Source organism: Erithacus rubecula (genome assembly GCF_903797595.1).
Source record: "Erithacus rubecula genome assembly, chromosome: 16".
In the NCBI taxonomy this organism is placed as follows: Eukaryota; Metazoa; Chordata; class Aves; order Passeriformes; family Muscicapidae; genus Erithacus; species Erithacus rubecula.
The window spans coordinates 5,943,480-5,961,004 of NC_136668.1; the positions used below are offsets into that span (position 1 = coordinate 5,943,480).

Here is a 17,525-nt window from a genome sequence, read left to right on the forward strand (position 1 = left end):
CAGAGGAAAAGTAGGGAGAGAGGTAGAAAAAAAGTTACCAAAGGGTCAAGTGTAACCTGCTTGGAAAGTAATTGTCCACTGGCTGGCACTGTGAGGAGGAATTTCCCCAAATCTGCTTTACTTTGGGGTTATTTTGCATGAAGTGGAAAAATGAGCAGCTTAAGATGTATACTTTAAAGGAAAATTAGGTGCTGAATCTGGGAAAACTTCAACAGGGATTTTCTGCATGTCTTATTTCCTATGCCTATTCCATTACAGCAGTTAGAAGGAAGTACAGCTTCAATCCCTTAGCAAGTCATCCAGTAAAAAGAAATCTGTACACATTCAGTGCTGATTGGCTTTGATCAGGGAAGGAACTTGCCTTGCTAAAGCACAAGCAAGAGATGCAGTTTTCACAGCAAATTCCATGGATTTGAACTGCTGAACTATAGCCCCATTTAGAAAGAATGAAAGATTGCACTTTGTTAAGCTCAAAATCTTTGTCCACAGCAGCAACTGGAATACCAAAATGAAACAGATCTGAGATCTTCCTAATAGATTTAACATCTCATTTAGAAAATTTCAGCAGGAACATCTCCATTTTATCACACTTTTAAATTAAACAACAAAATAAGTGCTGAATTGCTTTTACTTCAAAATTTTCCAAATAATTATACGGAACGAAATACTTGGAAATGTACAAATTCCACAGACAAGGCAGCTAAAAAGCCATTTGTGGCAGTGAATCAAATCCAAACACTTCCACCAGGGAAATCCGAGACAATTATTTTCTCCACAGCCAGGCTACACATCCAAAGTGACACAGTGTTGAACTAAAGCTGGTACCAGCACAGGTCTGGGAAGGAAAGTTCTGGGCTGGCAGCCTCTGCTCCAATGTACCCAAAGCCACCTCATCCACAGCTATTAATATATTTTTTCCTCCTCACAGAGTACAATACTTCATAAAATGCTGAACCAATTAATGTAATTTTTTAAAAAATCAACTAATACTGCTTATGTAATGGCAAATCTTTGACAGAATGAAAAGAAATCAGATTTAATGTTTTAGAGTAAATACACACATGAAAAAATATACTAGAATTGCACTCACTAAATATGGCTTAATTATTGTGCCGGCTTTCATTAAAAGAAAAAAACAAAAGGAAAGAGAGAAAGAAATGAAAGAGAGGAAGAAAACCATTTCAGGAAGGGGAGGGGAAAGCCAGGGCAGTGACGTTAGCAATGTTCCATTATGTCCTTATTTAATTCTATGGCAAAGTTCCCATTGACTTCAACGAGAGTACAATTTGGCAGGAGAGAGACAAGCAGAAAGAAATAGTTTCAAAATAATTTTAATGCACTGTTTTCTTTTCTCAACTCTGACAAACTCATATCCTTTTCTTTCCCTATTCTTTTTCTTTTTATTTATTTATTTATTTATTTATGTATTGTTGTTGATGCAGTTCTTGCACTCCAGTAGAAAAGTAGCTCTTCAGCAGCCTCGGAAATGCTGTACATAGAAAACACAGCAAGGCCCATCATGGATTGAAGATAATAATCAAACTAGAACTGCATTTAGTGACAGCGTGGTTAATGTGAGTGAAGTGCAAGGCTGGAGATTGAAATCTGCACAGTCTGACTGGTTAATAACAATCATCACTCAGTGTTTATACCAATCCAAATCGGAATGAAAGAAGCAAGAAACAAAGGAGAAGAAAACGCAAGTGAAAAGCTATGGGGTTGGGAAATATTGAACCCTCTGCGAACTTACAGAAGTGATTGTTAATCAGTGCAATGTTTTTAAAAATAGTTAATTCAGAGAGAAGGCATAGCATCACACGAACTATTAGATATAAAACGAACTCCAACATTTCAAATACAGAAGTATTTGGGATATTTTGTCACTCCAGAAAATGCAGCTCCTGTGGCAATGCAGATGGCAACAACAGCAATTATTAAAAAAGAAGAGTCAGATCAATGCTCCTGTTTTCCAATACCCTGAATTATTTATCAGAAAAATCCGTCCCAAGGACGCACAGGATTTCCACGACAGTGTCACAGATTTAAATACTTTGTGTTATTATTGTATGTAATGAGTTGCTTCCCCCGCGGCCGTGCCCAGCGCCGGCGCCTCGCTCGTTCCGCTGGGCTCTGCTGCACAGCTAATCCTTTCACAATGGCCCTAATCCAGTTAGCGGCCAGCGCTGGTGAAATGTCAGCCTAATTGGATAACAGCCTGGCATTCTGCGATTATTGCATTAGGGCAGCAGGCCCCGCTGCAAGGGGACGCCCACAGCGCTGCGGGCCCTGCGCCGCTCCGGCCCCGCTCCTCAGGGCGGCGGCAGTGACACCAGCGGCCTCTCCCAAATCAAAACCACCTTCGGGAAAAATCAATTTGCACTCCGCTTTCGTTAAGCAGAAGCCAGTAGCCTGCCTTCCCAGCTTTGGGACACTGCTCTGGCTCCTCAAGGGCGCTGGCGCTGCCATCTCCCCTCTGTGTCCCCTCGGCCGCAGTGCCGGGTGGGCTGGGAGCGGGGTGACAACAGGGAGTGGGGACCGGGGACACTCGCGGAGCTGCTGGCAAAGGCTCCGTGTCCTGCGCCCCTCACATGCCTGCGGAGCCGGGGAAGCGCTCAGCGTGCTGAGGGCAGGAGCGGGACAGCGGCCCGGGCACATCCCACCCACAGCCCACACGCTGCTCTATGGCCGCCCGACCCTCCGGCCGGGACTGATGGAAAGCGCCACTCGCTCCGAGCAGGAGATGCACGGTTCACGTTCACACGAACGACGGCACAGCCCGCAGCGGTGCCCTGGCGGTCACCGGCCTGCCGGGGGCCCTGGGGCACAGGCGCCCACAGGTGCCGGAGCCGCGAGTGCCGGCCCCACAGTGCGGGCCGACAGTGACACCTGGGGGAGGCAGAGGCGGGAGGAGCTCGGCTCGCTCCTCCGCTCAGGTACCGCCATGGCCGAGCCCTCAGCTGGAACCCGGCAGCACGGCTGGGCCTCCCGCCCCTGCACTCCAACCCCCGGCGATGCGCTCGCTGCCAGCGCACTGAGCCGTGCCGTCACTCCCCGAGGGACACTGCTTTGCTGTGAGGAGCCGGTGCAGCCACCCAAAACAACAAAAGCACGCAGATCTTTGTGTTCTTATCGGTGGTAATTAAAATTTTAAATTTTGTTTACTCCAGGAAGAAGATTCCTCTCACAAAAACATTTATAGTCCCCTAAGAGAAAATAAAGGGGTCCTGAGAGGGATTATAGTATCATTCTAGGCTAAAACCCCCACATTTTATAAAGAAATAATGAGGATTTTTTAAAGGTGTTTTATGTAAATACATACATTTTTAAAACTCCCTGTAAAAAACTTTGTAGCTTGTCTTAACTACAGACTGAAACTGAATGGTGCACTCAAAAAAAAAAAAAAAAAAAATCAATGACCTCCCACGCTTTCTTCTTCCCTCCTCCCAGTCTGCACCAGCTTCCCAACTCCCACACTTGACTCCTTGCCTCCCTTCTGAACTACCTGCCTCCCTGACCACAGTGTCACTATTTATTTATCTATCCCTTCTTATCTTCAGGGCAAAGGGCTGCTGGGGCTCCTGCACTCCATTCCCCACACACGTTTTCCTCTGCTGTGATGGAGGAACCAAAGCACCTTCAGCAGCCGGGAAGGGGAATCTCAGCCTGGTGTCTGCCCAGGGCTGCTGGGGGTGGTGCAGCCTGGGCACACATGGGCTGCTCCTGCAGCCTGGCACTCATTGGAGACAAGAGATTAACCAGCACTTCAGGGAGTCTCTGCAATTCTTTGCTCTCTGGGTGGCCCTCGTGATAAAGTTGACTTCTCTGAAAATAAAGTCTGCATCTCGAACAGCTATTTCAGTGTTCCAAGGAACTGCAGAGGTACCTGTGGGAACACACTGTTCTCTCAAATGTTTATCTTGAGTTACTATAAATCTGATCAACAAAAATCACAGGGAATTGCTCAGCAGTAAGTTAACTTGACAACAGCAGTTTTCCTCTCTCTGCTCCATTTGTTGTCCATAGCTCAGAGCTGTGTTTTTTGAGGGAGGTTTCATAAAGCTTTTTCTTGGTTTTGGGTTTGTTTTCTTTACTGTTTTCAAGTCAGTAACAAACAGCTCCCAGAAGCCATTACTTTTATCACCTTGAAGTCTTCTGGAGAATATTTTTGTACAAGCATTTGAGAAAAGTGGTTCATTACAATCCTGTAACAGGGTTTGTTGTTTTTTTTCCTCCAGCACCTATTTCCTCTCCCTTGTTTGACTATTTTACTGTTTCTTCTTTGCAGAAATACTCTGTTTTGCAACTCCAGATCAGTGGTGCATTCTAGACAAACTCATGGGGCTGTCACTCCCGGGGAGCTGATGCTGCATTGAGAGCAGAAGAGATTTGAGCAGAGCATCCCTCCAAAACCAACCAGGGCTCCAGGCAGTGCTGCAGCTCTTCCCCCTCACAGCCACGTGTGCAGAGGGCAGGTGAGAGCCTGACCACAGGGGATGACAGCACTCAGGGCTTGGTGTGGGATCAAACAGGAGCAAAAGAGGCACCAAGAGGACACTGCTCACAGATGGATGCTCCATACTGTAGGAAGCACCTGACAGGTTGTAGGCTGTGATCTCAGGGCCATAGCAACAATGTGCAAAAGCCCTTTTTCCTTCTGAAGAGCTTTTTAAGACTGCCTCTTCCACACTGCTCAAATTTGGAAACAGGAATAGAAGTGGGTGTGGGATGTCCCAGACAGAATCAGTGATTCTATTTTGCATGAAGCAATAATAGAAAGGAAATTTAAATCACTAATAAGACAATTGACTCTTTCCAAAGCATGACTCAAAAACTCGAGTTATTGAAGACATTTCATGCAATCAGTACTGAGGAGACAGAATAAAGAAATCTATTTGAACAAATGGATTAATACACCTGTACAAGCCACAAATTTCAGATCTTGTCATCTTAGGAGAAGGGTATGTCTCAGAAACGGTGACCATGTGGGTACAAATCAAAGTGTCACCCTCAAAACCAGCACCTAGGACACAGACAGGCAAGCAGACAATGTTTCTACTCTCTACAGCTCCTCTTGACAGCAGCACTTCTCCTGTACTGCCAGCCTGAAATCCTGCTGCAGTCATGCCAGCAGCACATAGTCACCCAGCTGAGCTAAAGCTGAGTCCTTCCTGATGGAAACAATCCTAAGGGCTTGCCTGGGCATTAGGATATTCCCCACTTGAATGCAAATAAAGGATGCAGTCAAAGAATCACAACAAAAGAAGACAGGAAGTATTTATGCCATGATAAGGACTGTGAGAATACGTGAATGAAATGCTCAGGCTGAGTGAAACATCATCTGACAGATAATCTGAAAAGCTTCCTGACTAAATAAGGGAAGGACTGAGCAACTCTGTATAATAACTAGGACTGGAAATTCCAAGCACTGTTAAAATGTATCCACTCCTTGCAAGCTCAGAGTGTAGTTTTACAAAACAGCTTATTAAAAAATATTTCCTTTAATCATATGTACAAGAGCCCATAAAATGAGAGGAGTATGGCACAAACTTAGTGATTCAACACCACAGACCATAAAAGGTTGTACTTTTTTGCACAGTTACATGCAAAATTTACGGCTCTTAAAACAGCCACGTGACTTTTTAGTCATTCACACTCAGGATGCATTAGGACTGCAGTAACTCACTAGGCTGATGTGATGCAATTATTAGAGTCCCAGAAAGCTGGGAACAACTGAAAGTCCTGAAAGTTTTCATCATTATTAATAAATGATCCAAGAGCTATTGCATTATTAAAACCAGGAAGAATGATGGGATCAATAAAAACACCTTAATTATCAAATATTCAATCAGTAAGCTCATAAGCAGTGAAAAACAAAGCTTTCTGAAAAGTTATGTTTGTTATATAGATCTCCATATATAAAAGAAAGTTAACAAAGTATAAGAACTCCCAGAACTTATAACTGATGAGAAAATAATGTGTGCCCTTGAAATTGTCACACAGTTCTCAACAGGTTTTAAGGTGCTCTGGGGCAGAGTGCTGTGTGTCTGGAACAGAAGGAAGGAAATTTTAAACTGTTGGTGAGGTAGACAGTGGGAACCATGAATCCATAGGAAGCAGATTCCTGGGCAGACCTGGGTGGCCTTACATCTGTTGTGCCAGCATCAGGGGACACCACAGCTGAGGGCACTGAGATCCAGGAGAGGAGACAGAGCACACACAGATCTGTGGCTGCAGGGCTGCACAGGGCTCGTCTGAACCCTCACACTTTGGGATTGAATGGGATCAATTTTCACATGCTTCCATGCACTCAGAAATTTAATTGGTTGTGAAATATGCTGAAGAGTTCAAAAGTGTTCTTTGATATAAATAGAACCATTCATTGTAAAAAATGCTATATATAGTATATACTATACAGCAGTATATAGTAGTATATATAGTACGTACTATAGTAGCACTGTTGTATTTTATTTTTATACAAAACATTGGAAATGGTCTCTACCAAATTTCCATGAAGATGGATCACTGGTCTAACAGGATGGAGTGGGTGAGGGGAGAAACCAAGATTCAGGAGAGGCCAGAGCCTGATAGAGCTGAAGTTAAAAAGAGAGACCTCATTTTTCTTTCCATCCTGAACATTACAGCTGTAACAGCTTTATTACTACAGCTTTATATATGTTTACATTTTTTTGCTGATTGTTGGCATTACAGCCACATCTGGTATCATTTTTCTTAACTTGCCTTATTACCATTTGTAACATGTTTCCCCCCACTCCCCGAGCCTCTCAAGGATCAATCTTGCTTTGCCATTCCACCCCATCTTGCCCTCCTACCTCTCCTCTAAGTGTCAGGCTTTCTAAGACCTCCTTTTGAGAGGTAATCACAACATGAACCAATTTTTTTCACCCCCATTTCTTTTCTATTTTCCTTTTAAATAAGGAAGAGTGCAACGAGCAGGGCAGATTTGCACCCTGCCTGGCTGGCTGTGCTAGCCCTGCTCTCATACCCTAATTCCAACTCCCACTCTGATCTGCTGGCCAAACAGCATATTTAATTATATCATGCTGGTGGTACCAGGCCCAGAGAACTGCTCTGCTGGCAGAGTTTTCCTAAACTGACCTTATGGCCAGGATTCAGCTTCCAATAAATTTTAGGCTACACAGTGCAAATTTATCACCTGGGTGACACCCCCTCCTTCACTCAGCGCTGAGTTATGGGGGACCATGAAACTTCATTCCATCAAAGGAAAACCAGAGGCCCTCCTGTCCTCCTTCTAGGTTCCTAGCTTCAAGTAATTAACAACCTGTGACATTTGCACATTTTCACACTAATTGAGACCATACAAAATACATTTTTATCTTAAGCACAGTTCTAAAAACTGAGGGATTCCTCCACTACTACTCTTAATGAAAAACAAAATTCTGAACTTTTTTTAGGATTGGAAGAATCAAATTTATCATTACAGTTCAGTTATTGAGAAAAAAAGATTATTTAAGCCATCTCATTTAATCAGAAAGTACTTGTCACACACTAGCATTTATACATGAACCTGAAATAAAAACTTATTGAGCAAAATAAAAGTTGCATAACAACCAAATAAATTCACAGAGCATGGGAATGCTCCTGTAAAGATGGCAAAACATCTAAATTTAGAAAAGTTTACTCTTCTGTCATCTCTATAGAAATCTAAAAGATAGTTTTTTTAAAAGGAAAAAGATACCTCATTAAAGATATTATGTAGGAAAAAAGCCCTACTACTCTCTAGCAAGACTACAGAAAATGGAAACTTTCTTTCTTTCTGGTTGTGGCGGTGTCCAGAAGAGACCTGTCCCTTTGGGGTGGGCTTGTAACTGTTGGACAAGATTGGATTTGGTGGCTGTGGATGAAATCACAGCAGCAGCACACAGAATTGACAATCCCATCACAAAATGAAGTATCTGTATATGTGTACCAGAGGGGAAGTTTGGAGCTGTGGTGGAGGGAAAGGGCTCCATTGGCAGAAGGAGCATATTCCAAAAGCATTCTTGTACAAAGATGTGTCACACAAAGGATGTGCCTCCTGTGCCCACAGAGCTTTTCAAGGGTCTGACTTCACTGCCAGCCCCTCCCAGCAGCTGCCCATTACAGATGTACTGTGTGGACACCCAGGTTATTAGTTAAGAAACAAACCCTAACTATTTTCATTTTGTTCTAGTTAATCTCAGTGGTTGAAGAATAAATAGCAACTCTAGGGACAGTGAAAAAAACACAGGTGTGGTTCTTCACACAGATTTGCTAAAAATGGGTATCTTTGAGGGAGTTTTGAAACATGGAGGGAAACTACATCAAGGGAAGCCACAGCATCTCCTCACGACAGGTCACACCATGTCTGCATTTTGGTTTTTCTCCTCCAAAGTGTGGTAGTTCCAATGCAGGAAATTGCAAAGGGAGAGATCCTTTCAGCATGGATTTGTTAATGTTTAATCCCATTTGGAGTGTTCTACATGAAGATTTAACTCTGCCACTCTTATTTACTCCTGCCACTTAGAGGCACTCATGGTCTTTGAAAAGGCACCTCAGAAGAGGCAGGTGGGTTTATTCTGTAGATTCCTTTCCCATCTTCAGCTCCCTGTGTCCTTCCTCTCCCCTTCCACCCAAGCAGCACTGACATGGGTGCGGGCTCAGCCTGTTGGTCCTGCACTGCTTTGAAGCCACTTTAGCTGTGGCTGTGCTCATTTCCCACTGAGGCATTCTGCCAGGACATTGAATACTCAGAGGTCTCTTGTATGGATTCTAGATTTGAGTATAATATGTAGGTTTGTAGATAGACATGGAGTACATATTACATATAATACATATTATATTCTTGCTTAAATTATTAAAGCCCAAGCAGCAGAAGCCTTGCATGAACAGCTATTTCACTGAGCCTCCAAAAACTTTCAGTGAAGAAAAGGTGGTTCTTTCTAGAACAAAAATAATGTAGTTTAAGAGTTTTAAGTGGTTTTTTATCCAAAATGTATTTTTATCTTTTCTGACTTTTAATAAATGTTGTTTCATGCATAAAAGAAAAATCATTGGCTGCTCTGCAAGAAAGTAATTATTTCAAATTAAGATAAATACATGCATATAGCTGTGTGTGTGCATATAGGGGCTGCATTTTCATTTCTCCTTTCTGTCCTCTATCTGTGTAGCTGTAAACCTAAAGACCAATCAAGTCTCACAAAATTAATTATTTTGGTTTAAATAGCACAGAAAATCACCTCCACTAGGAACTCAAGTGCATACTTTTTCAGTTCTGTTGATACAGATAGCAAAGCCAGCCATATCACAAAGTAGATACTGTAGTCCATTGTAGAAACTGGAACTGGATGCTAAGACCACATATATATATAAAATATATCTATTGTTATATATATTTGTGTGAAGTGTGTACCTACACTCATTTGCAGGAAGTATTTCAGTCTTTGAGTTTATGGTTTTCCCATGACAGAAGAAAGTCAATATTAATTTTTTAAAAATTACTATAATTAACTGTGCTTTAGAGAGGTATTGGATCTTAAGAGCCTAAATGACTCTAGAGTTCTAATTAATTTTGTTAGACACTTAAACCCTCTATCGACTTTTCTAAATTTCAGCACACAAAACTGATATGAATTCTGATTAAACAAGATGTAATTTTTGTGACAGTTTAAAGACAAAGGCAATACAAGGTTCCTTGACAGACAAAATATTATTCATTACAGTTATTAGCTAATTCAACTAATTGGTTGAAAGGGAGATAAACTTTTTACTCAACCCTTTGCTGAAGATGTGGGGTGTTATTTTGGGTTTTAACCTTTTAATGAAAATAAAAAATTAAGAGTTGCACACACACACACAAAAACCAAACTGCAAGGACACTTCTCATGCAATCCTATTAGGAAATCTAGAAAGCTGCTGTGGCTCAGACTGACCATGCCAACCCTCCAAAAGGCAACAGGTGTTGTAAATAAAAAATGCTTGGCCCCAGCTCCACATGCCTTGATTATTTATTCTGATTTTCTGAATTAGTGTCTGGAGTTGGACAGATAAAGGACTGGGACAGCAGACAATATAACTGGCTGGTGGTAATGACAGCTGTTACCCATATGCTGACAGAAGGATATTATTTCTAGCAACTGGGACCAAAAATGTGTTTTTCTGAGAGTACCTTAGGATGGATAGGTGAGCATTAGTGTTCCATTGAATAGGGAGCTTCTGAGAGTGCCCATGGCAAAATGAGGCTTAGACATTAAATGAGATACTGCAAGTATTTTCATCAGGAATATAAAGGTTCTCTTTTTTGGATTTTTTTTGGGGTGGAATCTTTCCTCTTATCGACTAAATGCTTCAAATGTTTTAATATTCATGCACCAAGGGGAATATGAATATTGTCCTGACACAGTCCAAAGCAATCACAACCTGAATAGCAGGCCAAGTCTGGAAGGCATATTGAGCATGTTCTCTGTCAATGATATCATAAAGGTTCCCACAATGGGAAACACATGGCACCAATTCCTCTCATTCCCCAACCTGTATGCATGAAAATTCATTCAGCTCTAATCACTTCAGTGACAGAAATCAAAAGACATCATGACCTAAAATAGAGAAAATAACAAACAGGAGGTGCCTGAATTTCACACACTAATCTGATGCTTAGATAAAATTGGGGTGCCTGAATTTCACATACTAACCTTGTATTGAGACACACATATTTTATCAAAAACCCAGGTGTATTCTCAAATGATGAATAGTTTTAGTCTGAAATTCAGCTTAACATTTTGAGTTCACTCCTGATAAAAAATGTAAGGTGTGATCTGGAGTTGTTTATTACCAAGTGTGTCTCGGAAGGGATGACATTAAAGCAAACTCCTTTCTCCAATATAAACATACACATGTTCACTGAAATGCTGAAAAATCTGGCAAAACCATTCCCTGAAAGTGAAGTTACCAGATGTAAGTGCTATTGTAGTTGCTGCAGCTCTATGGAAGCACTTAATCACACTGAGAAATGCTGCCTCTTCCCTGGGAGCTGCAGTGCTCTCTCCTTTGTCCTGTGCAAACCTCAGGAGCTGCTCGTCCTGTCCTCTGCTGCTCTCACCCTGCAGCTCCTCTGCCTCCACAGCCAGCTCTGCCAGAGGCAGGAGGGACCCAGCAGAGATGGAGATGGAGACACACTCCAGAAATGGCAGAGAAGGATTCTCTGACACCAACTTTCCTGTACCAAGTTTTGCTATGTCTCAGTTTTTTGGAAAAGCTTACTGAGAAAAAGCCACCAGTGTCTGTGAGATGAAGAATCAGGGGATATGGAGTGGTGGGAAGTGTCTGGGGGAAAACATAATGTTTGAAAACTACTTCCATTAATGAGGGCAGAGAATAAAATTTTATCTTCTCCTCCTGCAAAGAGAAACCACACATCTTTCAGAAAACTTTTTAAATAATTTTTTTTTCTCACTGCAGTTTACAAAATACCTTCACTTCAGGCCATGTTTTTTACTATTTTCACAAGATACTTGATACTTCCACAGGCATCTTGTCCAAGTTGAGAAGCAGATTCTAAAGACACCTTATTTAAAGTGAAAAAACAGGGACTGCACCTCAACAGAGATTTTACTTACTGATTTTCAGAAGGAAATTCATACTACTAACTCCAAGGAAGTCACAATATTGTTATTCCAACTTTTTACATGAGATGAACAGAAACACAGACAGATAAAGTGAGTTATTGAGGAGAATGAAGTAAAGAATAGACGTGGGATAAAACCCAAGAATTCAGACTACTTGTTCTGGTGCTGTCCCCAGAGAGCACAGCAACTTCTTACAGGAGGAAGAGAGGAATAGACACCATTGGAGGGAAATAAAGCAAGCCTTAATATTACACACTGATATTTCAAACCTTTCTTTAGCAAAGAGAAGATAAATGAAAGTTTTCCTTGAGACTGAACTGATTAGCGTATACAAATTACTGTCATATGATGTGTCAGAATGTGTCATTCTAAATAAAAACTCACTTGATAATTAACAACTTTTAGCCAAAATGCAAGTCAAGCACAGAAAAATTACAGAGCCAAGGTAGCTCAGAACAGTAATTTTTAAAAGTGCCATTCCATCTCATCTCCCCATATGTCCCTTCCACAGAAGGTCCAGGTATGCTGAGAACTCAGCACCTTTCCTGAGTGCTGAACAAGCTCTGCAGAGACACAGTCTGTCTGTCACAAAATAATGGGCTTTTCTTCAGTGACTGTTATCATTCTGAGGAGTAATATTTTTTTTCACAGCCATAGAGACTCAGCACAAGAGAGGACTGACAGAACCAAGCAGCTCAGAGAGCTGAGCTGCAGAACCAGCAGATTGCAGTGAAAGACCTGATAACTGCAACAAGTTAAAATCAAACAGGTGACCTCATGAAAACCTTCAAAACATCCTCAGATCACTCAGAAACCTCTGACATAAGTATCAAATCTGTATTTTTACAAATTTGAATGCATATAGATGGACTCACATTGCTCCATCTGGCAGCTCTTCTCAAAGGATTTGGAGGGGCAGGGAAGCAGTGTGAGTCCAGAGAGGCACAGGGGGATCTCATGTCTGCATTCAAGTGTTTGGCTCTAGCCAGAGCTATAAAGAGACTTAAATCCAAATGCACACATACAAAATAACCCCAGCATGTTTTTATATAGATGCATTGGAAAAGCTGTCTTCAGAAAAGAAATTTTAAAACTTTTTCTTTCCAAAAGCTTGGGTTGAAAAACCCCGAAAAACAACAACCCCACAATCCCAAACTCTTTGCTCTTGTTTGCTGCTGAGGAATACATAAGGAAAAGAAGTATACATGTATTATATATACATGTATACAAGTATATACATATATACAGTATATACATGTATAAATATATACATGTATATATACACAGTATATACATGTATACAAGTATTTTAACAATCCCTCTTTACCTTCTATTTTTTTTTTTTCGTGGTTTATGTATAGTTTCCCATAAAAAAAAGAAATTACTGTGAGACAAATGCACCTTTTCCTATCTGTAAGCACAGCATGAGGATGCTGTGGTGCTCTCCTGGCTGTGCCCACTCTGCAGCTCCAAGTGTGTTATCACTGTAGTTCCAGCTTCATCCTGACAAGGAGCTTCCTCGTGGGCAAATCAAAATGGTGTGTAAATAATAAATACTGGAGACTTCATCTTCTGCAGACACAGTGATTTATGACCTGTTTTCATGCCTTTCACTTTAGAAACTTGGCATGTGGTTTTACATAACCTGAGGTTTTTTTAGGACTCAAACTTAACTCTTGCTTTGGTTGCTCATACCTTACAAATAAAGCATAACTCGGGGCTTTCTGCTTTGAGTAGTCATGGAAAATTGAGTCAAATATACACCTTGGACACTAAACAACATCTAGTAGGAAAATAAAAACACCAGCTCAGAGAATTTTCATGTTCTACAGCAGAGTTTTATAAGTTTTGAGAATTTTATCTTAATGAGAAAGACCAAGATATTTCTTTCATTCCTAAATATATAAGAAAGATAAACAGCACACACAGTGTTTCTCTTTTTAGCAGACAATTTCACAGAATTAAAAAGGAAGTCCAGCTGGTGGGTGGAAACCCAAAACTGCAGGTATCATAGCTGTGACACAGGAGGCATCCAGGGCTTCAGCCAGAACAGCACCAAGTGACCCTGGATGCTCTTCCTGAGCCACCTGGTACCAGCTCCTAATGCAGAGACTGAAGATCTGCTCAATTTCTCTTTAAAATCTCTTTATGGCATGGCCCTGGTTAGCCATAAAGCCTGGTCAGTAAAGCATTTGAAAACCCCCTTTTTATATAATAACCACTTATCAAAATTGCCCAGTAATTTCAGCAATTTTAGTCATGTGGAGGTATTGTAGGAAGCTCAATTCTATCTGGCTTAAGTGTTTCCTTTTTGCTGGTTTGAGACAAAAGCCCAATAACCCTAAGGCAAGGGAGATTTTCGACTTTATTAATGATTTTGTTTTCTTGTGAATGATCACCCCCCCAAAAAATCCCATCTGAAAAATATTTCAAACAAAAGTAACTTGTCAGGTACATAAGATTTTCCTTCCCATATGTGATGCTTAAGAAGACACACAGGTTAAACTTTGAACTCCTCCAACATCAAGAGTGAAATTTGCTTGTTAGTGATCAAATTAAGAAGACAAATGTACAATGTGAAATAAAAATGGGGCTTCTGCTTTTTCACAACATCTTCACTGATCATAAATTAAAAATTTTACGGAAAATGACTGAGACAATAGTCAATTATGTAATTAAAAGATACAAAAGACATCTCCAAGTTGTTTTCCTGGCACATTTTAAATGTGAGCAGAGTTATTTTGAAAAATCTTAACCTAGAATTTTAAAAATGATCACATTTATTGATTTATTCATCGCATCCAGCACAATTAAAATTTCTGTGAGGAAGTCACACAAGCTAAACCATTACAGTGGGCACCCTTATGCTGAGTGAAACCTTTTGGAGCTCCTGCACATGCAGGGGGAGGATGGATGACAGGAGCCCTGTAAAGTCTGACCTACTCCTCAAAAATCAAAAGGACTTCTGGAACTGGCAGAGAAGCATATCAAAGGCAGAGCAGAGCAAATGTGTTTCTCCAGATATTTTGGGGAGACATCATTGCCCTGGCTAAAAAAAAAAAAAAAATCATGATCCATAACACCAGGGGAAAATGCAGGGTCAGGATCTAGCAAAGGCTGGTTGAGATGCAAGCATCCCTCATGGGATCGTGCTGGCAGCTCAGCATAAGTTCATATATCTGAGCATCTACAAAATTAAATCAGATTTCAATGTCAACATATTTGGTCTAAAATGTTCCAATCAATCCCATTTCCAAGATGTGTCTTTTCATAATTCAGGAATGCAACAGAATTAAACCTTAAATTTTCTTAAATTTCATTTTGGTTTTACTTAGCATGAAGAAGTCACATAATTTAGTCACTCATAACTTCTCATGACAAATTAAAGGGTTGTTTCAAGATATGTTTACACCTTGACATTCACATTTTCTGTTGGGAGCATGCTTGATGAAACTGTCTACAGAAAAAGAATCTGAAGAAAAGTATTTCTTTAAGGATTCAATTTATGTGTTTCTATGAAAAATTGCCTTATATATATAACCTCTGGTCCATTTAATACTGTGAGTACTGTATAGGCAATAGTTTCCATTCTGTAACCCTTAATATTAAATTAATATTTGTTTAGTAAAATGTCTTAGAGGTGTAAGAATTCTCAGGTTTACAGCTGAAGCTAGCAGTCTAAAGGAAGAGTAGAACTGCAGAATAGTAGTTAGTAAATTACTTAACTAGCACAATTTTAGTCCCATGTCTGGCCTCTTGCTCTCATGACAGTCATCAGTGGGTGTAACAAAAGGAAAATAAAATTCCAATTGCACACTTTTCAGCATTAACTTTTAAATTAAACCAGGATTTTTAAATGGATATTTTCTATCCTCCTCTTAAATTTGCTGACATCTTTAACCACGACTGGCACTTTCCACAGCAACAGTAATGATTTTTGAAATATAGTGATGCAGTATTAGATCTGTATGCTTTAGAACCACCTGATTGATCAAAATTGCCTCTATCACTATGCTATAGAACATTCCAGAAACAATTAACTGCATTTAACATTGTCACAGATTAAAAATCTAATTTGATGGGAACAATTTGCAAGGAGTTAAGAGCCTGAATCAGATAAATGATTATAACCAACAGTAACAGGAGACAAACAAGTCAAATTCTCTTAAGATGGTTCACTGCATTAGTAAGTGAATGATCATTTGCTGATGGCAAAAACCCAACTGCTTAGTAATCACAACTCTGTTTGGAACTGCAGCCTACTCCCAGAATGTTTCCAGATAGTTCATATATAAGAAAAGAGTAAAAAAAACCAGCTTAATAATATGGATAAGTTTGTCATGCATTAAGAAAAATGAGCAGTGTGCTTTTCTATGTTAGATCCAAACATGAAAGCAAAGTCAAGCTGGTGGAACTGTAAATCTGGAAAAAAACAGCCATGGATTCACTGAGGTGGGCCACAGAGTGAAAGGGTCTAAAGAGATGCAGGACAAGGGGATGCACAAATCATGGGATTACCAGCCAGGAAAGGACATCAGAACATGTCAGTGTGGCCAACCAAACTTCACTGTCAAAGAATGGCTTTCCTCCTTCTGGAAACACCATCTAGACTTTCCTGGCATAAAATTCTGGCTGATACCTTCAAAAAAGAACTGCTTCTTTAAAGAGAGCTAAAAGCCACCCCATTAGACTAAGGGGAGGATTAAAGACTGTAAGAAGGAGTAACCTCAGAGATCTTAATGTGACTGGAGGGAAGAAAATACCCTGGAGTCACCAGCTGGAAGCACTGTGACTAGGATTTTTAAAAGATGCATGGATATTGATTCCCTCAGTGTCCTAAGGAAACAGTTACTTTTGAAAATTATAGAGGAATTTGAACTGGTAAAAAAAAATCCATAGCAGAAACCACAGAAACAAAAATGTAAAACCAGTCTGAGCTGAAGCACCTGTTTCCAACAGTGGCCACAGCCAAAATCCAGGGAGGAGTGGACAAACAGGGCACACATGATCCAGCTAAGACACATCTGCCAGCAGCAAACACAGCAAATGAACTGCCCATTGCCAACACTGCATTTAATTAGATTTGAGAATAAAAAGGAATCAACTGAAACAAAGTGGAATATTTGGAGAGAACTCCAAAGAGTTCCAACTCTCAAAAAGACATATTCTCTGTTCAAGTCTTCTTGCTCTTAGTCCATTTTCTGCAATCCTAAAAATAAGCAGTGAAGATCAGTATCTGTGAAGTACAGCTAAAACTTGTTTTAAAGCACACTAAAAAACTATGAGTTGGAATTATTGTTCATCTTAAGGTGGGTTTTGAGTTTATTCTTTAAAACATTTCCAGAACCACACTAAAAACAAAAGAAAATGGCAGGAACCTTGGCTAGGAAGCATCTATGGCAACTGCAAGAGCTGAATCCATGCCAAAGGTATAACTTTGCTTGGACAATTAATTCTGCTTGCCACACAGTCAAAATGAATTACCATCTATTCAGCCAGTGCAGAATATTTTCCTCTTCCTTTTTTTGCACTGGTACAAATCATAAATTTATTTCCAAAGGGATCCAGATGAAAACCCTCTGCATTTCTGTAGGCAAAATAAACCACAATGTATGTTCTTCTTGGCAAAGCCACCATTCAAAAGGTGCCTGGAGATATTCTATACTGATTATGAGATATTATTGTGAAGTTTTATTATCCTTTTAAACAATAAAACAAGAAAAGAAACCAACATAAAAGCAAGCAGCTCTATGCCAGATGTAAGAATTTAATGCTATCCATTCCTGACTAGCATTTGGAACATGTGCTTCAAATATGAAACTTTTCTAAGTCTCCCCAGGTGAGCAGTTGATCTTATCTTGCAATTTCTGCCTCTTTTCAAACACTGCACAGCCCAATCTAGCA

The 17,525-nt window shown here is 40.4% G+C and overlaps 1 protein-coding gene and 1 long non-coding RNA gene across 6 annotated transcripts in view; one reads left to right on the forward strand and one right to left on the reverse strand.

Moving 5' to 3' along the window:
- Nucleotides 1-17,525, reverse strand: part of SLIT3 (slit guidance ligand 3) — a 463,958-nt gene that overhangs the window by 267,817 nt on the left and 178,616 nt on the right. The gene's annotated exons all lie outside the window — the stretch shown is intronic.
- LOC306808923 lies at nucleotides 3,720-12,730 on the forward strand. 2 transcript variants are annotated; one of them, XR_013776123.1, is made up of 3 exons: nucleotides 3,720-3,879; nucleotides 4,286-4,472; nucleotides 12,273-12,730. It is a non-coding gene; the product is annotated as an uncharacterized lncRNA (long non-coding RNA). The 2 variants fall into 2 exon arrangements; XR_013776124.1 differs by lacking the exon at nucleotides 12,273-12,730 and adding an exon at nucleotides 6,001-6,389.